We start from the raw sequence: 7,878 nt of genomic DNA on the forward strand, positions 1-7,878 counted from the left end.
CTGGCCCGTTCTCACGGGACGGGTTAACGCGAAAGCGAAATTAATACTGCATGACGCACAGTATTTTGAAATTTGTTTCGTTAGGATGGCAAATGTATCGTTTCGGTACTTAATATAGCAGAGGCTTAAACGATATGGTTATTTCACACGATTGTAGGAGAATTTGTAGAGTCGTGTTGGGTATCTTGCATTTTGGTATCGTGGTATTTTCCCAATTTGCTATTTGAGACGAAATTTTTGAAACTGTTATCGGATATTTTATATTTTTCCATCTCGTTGTTTCCCATTTTCTTCTGTATCTACTTCGCTATCTTGATATATTGCCATTTCCCGATTTTTCTATTTTCGTATCTTCCTATTTTCCGAAAATTATAGACGATCGATAAAGACATTGGAGAATAGAAGTTGTACGTCAAACGTGAATTAGAATTTTTTCAAACTGTACACCGGACGATCGTTGTATCTATTTAATAGATTTTATTTTGTCTATATCTTTCCATCGCGCACAACTGTCAGTTGGTATTTGACTAGTTGAAATCCGTGACATGAGCGAAAGTAAAAATTCCTATCGATTAATATTTATCCAACAGCTAGCGATAAGATTCAGAAGTATCTATGCATATTTGACTATGTTATCGTTAATAGCGTGAAAATTACAGCAGGGATTTCAATAAGGGAGTGGAAAATTAAAATATATCAGCAGTGTTTTACTTTTTTTTATTTATATTCTCGTATCGCGCTATCGAACACTGGGATTGAAGATTAAATATAGGAACATGAACAATCAAATTGTTTCTTTCACTCGTAGTTATTAATCATTTATATTAAATCTACCAAAAATTCTTGTATTTTTCATCGAATAAAAACTAATTCTTCTAAATTTATTATGCTTTCCTATATTTTATAGTGTCAAGAATTTCCTTCCGATCTACTTCTGAATCTTAAATACCACATTTTATAAACTACCCTAATCAAGTCGAAGAACAAAATCTTTAAAATTTTAATTCTGCGATTTTACATGTATTATCAATTTTTGAGAATTTCCTATCATTCTTCGATTACAATCATACTAATTTCTCCATAACCAGCCTCGCAATTCTAAATGTTCCATTAACATAAAATCCATAAACTGTTCTCTCAAAAGGAAAAGAGATTTCCTTCCTAGACGAAGAAACACAAATGAGAAGAAAAACAATCGAACGAAAGACATCTTTATTCGACGATTCTTCGTTTTTCCAACGGGTTTCTCAACCTTTCTTCCTAATGAGACGAATACATCGGCTCCTACGTTCTGTGCGCTCCTTTAATAGCCCGTACGCCTACTCGTCGATCTGGCAAAAGTCCATTGACGTATTGTCATGTAAAAGACGTGTCTACCGTGTCTCTTTCCGTTTTTTCTTTCTTCGAATCGATTTACACTCTGGCTGAAAAGTTTATTGTCGTATTATGTGGTCAATAATATAGCCAACTTTTGCTTTTCAATATTCTCCATATTAAATACCGAAAGGTTCAAGTGGAATATCAATGGAAATTTAGATATTTTACGATACTAAAGCCAACATAATGCACAAATTATGTGGTGAGGATATTGACAAGTGACGGGGATATTGATAATAGTATTGACTGTGAATGTTGGAAATTTAATATTTTAATCAGTATTTACATTGTGATTTGAGGTCTTCGAAATTTACGTCAATAGCGAGATACCGCAGGTTAATGGATGGAACACAATGCATATTCATATCTAATGTTTTTAAGAAACATTCTTTTTGCAAGCCGTCGAAACGCGTTCTGGTTTATTTCAACGTAATTGAAATAAATAATTTCAACACCCCGAGCAATATTTTTCATTTGCATTTTACAGTTGGTGCATATAGCACAACACGCAGTGACGTTTCGAAGACGAATTTGACAATTTAATATATTGTCGATACTACTGATTGTTCGGTACGGACCCCTTTAAGATTTTAGAAGAAATAATTAACACGTTGATTGTCGATGACGTTTCGTAGGCGTCACGGCTTAGTTGCTCCCGAAGACGGATGAGGCCACGTTCGCGTCAAGCACAAGTAGTTTTCGAATGGCGTCGAGAGGTCGACGAGTTTTAAAAGCAATATTTCAGTACAATGGAATTTATTTCAGTCATTTCGGGCCAGCAGTTAGCGTGTTAAATAAATAAATATTTTATTTAAAATATTGAACAATATTCGTACACATAATTCTTATTTCTCTCAAAAAGAAAAAAAAAAAAAGAAAAAATAAGGAAGACAAGATTTCTTTCATCCAGAAAAGCACAAGGTTGCAGCAAACTTTTGAGCGAAAGTGTACATTGAAACGAAAACTTTATGGAAAGAAAAAAAGAGAATATTTGGAAAATGCCGGACTGCCTCTCTGTTGTTGGCTGCAAGAGGGGATTTCCTAAATCCTGCGATGGCAGATCGATCGAATAAATTGAATAAATTGAACGTTCATATTGAATCGAGTGGAACAAATGGAATTGTTTATTTTTCATCGGATAGCCGCTTACACGTGTCGATGAAATTCGATTCATCGCGGTTGTGTGATGTCTCAATCAACGTCAGACATTTTATTCGACGAATTAAACGCTCGTTGTCACGCGACTATAATGTCCGCTACAGTGCTACATTATACCGTAAAGTATAATTACGATACAAAGGATTTCGTTGCGTCGGTGTTAATTAATGTTTTAACGCGTTGCCTAATTGCGATCGATTGTCCAACGTGGCTAACGACTAGGTACGTGGAGTTTCAAAAAGTGTCGAAACACATGGCTCATGTTCATTGCGCCAATTTCGTGTACCCAGTTGCAGTTTTAGTCGCAAGCCTATTCTTTCTTTCCTAGAACGTCTGGATTTTCTTTTCGAATATGCTGAGTTGCAGGGGTGTTCGTTAAAAGTAAAATAAGGCTGTTTCTTATTGTTACAGAAAAAGTTAATTAAAAGTTAATTATATATATTATAACCATAATTAAGGTGTTGGTTCATTGTCATTTTAAGAAAAGGAAAAAGTTACAAATTTGTTTGATCTTTCTCGTAGACGTCGCGCAAACCTAATCGCATCTCGCAAATAAAAGTCGACCGATGTCAACTTTGAACTGACAAGCGAGTAACTGTAATGCATAGCAATCTTACGGTGCATTAATGCATCGCAAAAAGTATATCCCACGCTGTGGAGAACTTTTTCCATAAGCTGTCGCCTGCACGAACTATGATCTTCGAATAAAATCAGAAATTTTTCCAAGCGCCATCGTATTCAGAAGGTAAAAGAAAATGAGATGAAAATTATTGTAATTTATGCGCTTTATTTTTCCTGCAAATTTTCATTCGTTGCCCTTGCCTTTCGTAACGTTTACGATTCTCTGACTTTTCCAATTATCGTTCATATTTCACAAATTTTGTTTTCTACGAGGTTGTATCTAACTCTGGTTTAAATGGTTGCATTCCAGCTGCAAAGAACGCTTAACGAAGTTCTCATCGTTAATTAGAATTATATTGTGGCTCAGGAAGCGTTAGAACTCCTCCTAGTAAGATTGCAAACTATTAAGCCTTTACTTTTAATTAAGCCGATTACTAAAGGGGATTTTGTTGATCCATGCCATCCCAACTTTCGGAAACTTCCTCTTTTTATTTTTTATTTGACGTACAACAGTTGAACGAAGCGATGTTCCTTCACTAATTGTGATACGATAATCATAGCGGACTAATATCTTTTAAGTAAGTCTAAAAAAAAGATGTAAAGAATGTTTAAAGTTAAATAATATTTTAGATCCAAATCCCATTATATAGCAGCTATCCCTTTTTTATGATAAAAAGGGATATCTAAAAATAGGTATTTTAATTTTTCGAAATATTTTCTAGTTTCTAGAAAACGTAACTTTCATGATTTTACTTTTAATAAGAGAAACAAATAAGCTATAACTTCATAAATGTATACGTAATTTTTCCACTGTCATTTTTGCTCAAAATTAATTTTCTTCGTCGAATCCCGAAGAACTTGATTAGATCTAACTTGTTATTCAATCAAATAACTCTGTAAGAACGTTGGGAAGATAACATAAAACGAATAACAAAATTACCGAATCAAATAATCTTTGTGATTGTCGTGTTGGCTAGAGAAAAGTTTGCCATCAGCGGCGACCGAAGTTAAATACGCGAAACGTGGTGAAATGTTTGCAGACAGTTCCGCCGGAAGCTCGCCGCTTTCGGGCAAGTACATTAGCACATAAAAATATTCGAACACTCGTGGAAACCTCTCGCGAATATGTTACTTGCGTTATATGAAACATTAAAAAATTTCATTAATACCATCGTAGATGCTCAACTGTCACGATTATACTGATAGAGTTCGAAACAAATCCCAAGATATATATAATTACGAGATTATTTGGTGTAAATAAATCATTTCGAAAAGATCTCACAAGTATTTAAACAGTCGAGTATCCATTATGTTGATGGACCACAATACTCAGTGGAACCATTTGTGACATTTATCATACGACGAAGATTCACGCTGAAAATACTAATTTTCTACCAAAAATATCTTGTAACTTCTATATGCATTTTTAAATTCGTTTCATATTTTATCAATGTAGATATAAGAGTCACGCGTCTCTTTGCAACGTTGATGTTTCAAAATGTTTTATATAACGCGTACCATATATGCATAAAAGTTTCGTGAGACACTGTGCGCTACGAGATTTCTCAGAGATCGTGAACTGACAGAAAAGTCGTAAATGCCTGGCCACGAGCCAACGTGGAAAGAAAAATCACGTGCATTTGCATGCTTTTTGAGACCAAAAAGGCGAGCTCACGAACGAGCTCCGCGTATCATGTAATTTATCTTTTTTCTACCGGGTGTATTGCTGATCGAAAATATTTTCATTTTGATGGATGAGTCGTTGAACGTTCGTAATATGAAAGAATTTTTTAATCGAGAAGTAACGCCGATTTCAAACTCAATTCTCTCGAAAACAAAAATTAAATCGAACAAGTTTTATCCTACATTTTTTTTACTTGTTTTTCAACGTAGAGTACTTTCCTGACCAATTCTAGCACGCGTCCTGTGTTACACTGTATAAAAAAAAAAGAAAAAAGAGGAAAAAAGGTCCTATGTTGCATTCCGTAAAAAAGAGAAGAAGAATGTCATGGAAGGAAATTCGAAAATTTTCCTTTCCGAGAAAAACGGAATTTCATAAAACGAAGCAAATGTTACAGATCTCCAGCTTCCGGTGAATATTATCACGCGATAATGACGACACGTGCATCCGTTTCATCATTCAGGACTCTAGTGAATTTCACGTGGTTTTTGGCATTTTCTGTCAGCCTGATGTTTTGTTGCAAGCCTTTCACCGGATAACTGTTCCGCGAATACGACCTATGTATCCGGCTACGCGACTCCTACGATATTAAGAAAATGATCTACGTTAAGTTTCCGGTTTCCTGAACAATATTTCAGATACGTGTATCAGGTATACGGAATTATATTGAAAGGATAAAGGTGAAATTCAATGTGAAATGAATCATTTGAATAGTTCATTTTTACATATGCTTATTCCCATAGCTTTAGGCATCTATCCTCAACAATTCAACTATCTATAACTTCAAAATACTCATATTCAGTATTTATTTAAAATAATAGGTCCAAATTCCAGTTTAAGAAGTAAATAAATCAAATATCAATAAATCAAGTACTCGCAAAATTTACATGGGGTGAAATAATTCATTTTTACACGTGCTTACTATCCACATTTCAGGCATCAATTTTCATTGATTCAACTGTGTATAGCTTCAAACTATTTACATTTAATATTCATTTAATGCGATATTTCCAGATTCCAAATGAGAACTGTAAATTAAGCGTACGCAAAATTTCGGATACCCTGACTGATCTAATCTCCGGCGATTTCCTATCCCTCTAGCTACCCCTGATTTCAAGTATGTATACTTTACGTCTTCATAACCGGATTCTTGACGCAACTAAAACCGTCCCAATAAAGTGAGAAGCAAACATCCATTTCCCGTGGGTCGGTGTCGTTTAGTCGAAACCATCCTACAATAGTGTTTTCACAACCAGCCAATTAAGCTGGACAAATCGCGGATCAAATAGCGCCACGTTTTTAGTTTGGCCGATACCTGAAATATGCGCGTTGACGTATGTCGATTTTCCATGAAAGGAACCCTGTCATCGTTCGTGTAATCCGACGAAAAAACCAATAAACTCGTCGTCGTTCTTTTGTCGACTCTGTTTTTTGCCAACATCGTCGTCAAAGGGAAGTGATCGACTCGGATATCCAATATTTGATGATTCCAAGAATTTGACGAAAATAAAAATATTTGGGTAAAATTAGTCATTTGTTCGCAACATCCTCCATATAGATAGTTTCTGTTTATTTACTAATTTTAATTTCATCTTATTCGTCTTAAGAATTCTAGCGATGCGAAGAAATCGAAGGGGTTTGGATAAAGGCTCTTATTGTTATTGTTATTACTATGCTGATGTTAACATCTATGATCATTTGTTAAATGAAAATAGTTGCTGATGAAGAGAGTCGTTGATTATTTGTTAATTCTAAGTCTTCACTGGAATATGAATATTGATGATATGAATATGAATATGGAATACGAATATGATAAAGCTGTTTGAATGAAGATATTACAGCCATTTTATTCTGGTCTGGAATAAAGATAGTTTCTGTTAATTTATTAGTGTTAATGTTGAAACTTTATTCATTCTGGTATTAAGTAGGATATAAATGTTTCATAGTTTTAAGAACCGCAAAGATTCGCGAAAGATGAAGGTATTTAAACGAAGATAATTTTTCTGCAAATTTATTGTACTCTTAAAAACGATGTATATGTAGATTTCGTACAATTTGAATATGAATAATTATCGATATTCGATAATAAATGGATTATCACGATCTAATATGATAAATTTAGAATTATTTATATATATAGTATTGGATGAAATTATTTTAACATCGAAGAAAATGTCTGAACTTTCTATCTGCTTTTTTTTTCTTTTAAATAAATGTTAAGCGTAACAAATTTTACACTCACGTAACGATAATAAATAAAACACATGGTTCCAAAACAACTTAAGCCATTAAAGACCAACGTTGCGTTAATGCAACGTTTCATTTGCAATTTTTGTTTCCATCAATTTACGTTATAGAACTCTGTTTTTTAAAACATTGCAGTCATAAAAGAGAATTCTAAGATTCGGTCAATTTTTTCTTTCTTTCTTTTTTTCGTTACCATTCCTATCATGTAGATTTTGTCCATATTAACATGGACAATATTAAAACAAAATTTTATCTATGATAGCTTTCAAGAACTATGATATATAAAACAGCTCAATTTCAGTTTGGCTCAATTGAGCCAGATTTCCATCACGTAGGTCGAAAGCAGCTGAACTTACGTGAACCTCGCAAAGGTTGAGTGGACGAACCTGTTGCCTGCGCGAGCAACCAGAAAATAGGAAAACACTCATTAAATAAAAAAGAGGCTATATGTCTGATGGAGTGGGCGTCCGATGGAAAAACGAAAAGTTAAAAAAGGACGAATATCCTATATTTGAATTTCCTAACGTCATGGACGCTTGGAGGAAAATCAAAATTCCTTGGAACGCGAGATACAAACGAGAATCCTCTCTCTTTCTTAGTTTTGGAAAATCTTGTGCAAAAGTCCTCCATTCTGTCGCGAATGATTTTAGAAAATTGAAATTTCTTGGAATACAAGTTACAAAGTCATCTCTTTTTCACTAAATTAACTTTTCTTTGACGGTAACAAGCAATTCGAACTGGTCGTCGAATAATTATCAAACCACGAAAAAGCATAAAAATGCACAGAACTGCGG

The sequence above is a fragment of the Bombus affinis genome, chromosome 15, assembly GCF_024516045.1.
Source record: "Bombus affinis isolate iyBomAffi1 chromosome 15, iyBomAffi1.2, whole genome shotgun sequence".
Taxonomy (NCBI): Eukaryota; Metazoa; Arthropoda; class Insecta; order Hymenoptera; family Apidae; genus Bombus; species Bombus affinis.